The following is a 276-nucleotide window of genomic DNA, read 5'->3' as shown; positions in this document are numbered from 1 at the left end:
ATTTGCACCTTAGTATCGAAATAAAGGCAGGACATTTCTTTTTCCTATATATAAATGAGCAAAAGGAGAATAAAGTACAGACATCGGTTAGCACTTATTTTTTGAGTTGCCATTTTGGAGTTCTGGTAAAATCATAATGGTTTTTATTCTCGCTATGGAGAGAACTCATGCCCTGGTAATGCAATTACAGTATTTTTTACCGGTTTTATGAGCACGTTTCTTAAATTTAATTCACTTTACAAGATTCCTCTTTTTATATGTTAAATTTATACAGAA

The sequence above is a fragment of the Penaeus monodon genome, chromosome 21 (assembly GCF_015228065.2).
Source record: "Penaeus monodon isolate SGIC_2016 chromosome 21, NSTDA_Pmon_1, whole genome shotgun sequence".
In the NCBI taxonomy this organism is placed as follows: Eukaryota; Metazoa; Arthropoda; class Malacostraca; order Decapoda; family Penaeidae; genus Penaeus; species Penaeus monodon.
Note: the sequence above shows the minus strand (reverse complement) of the source record.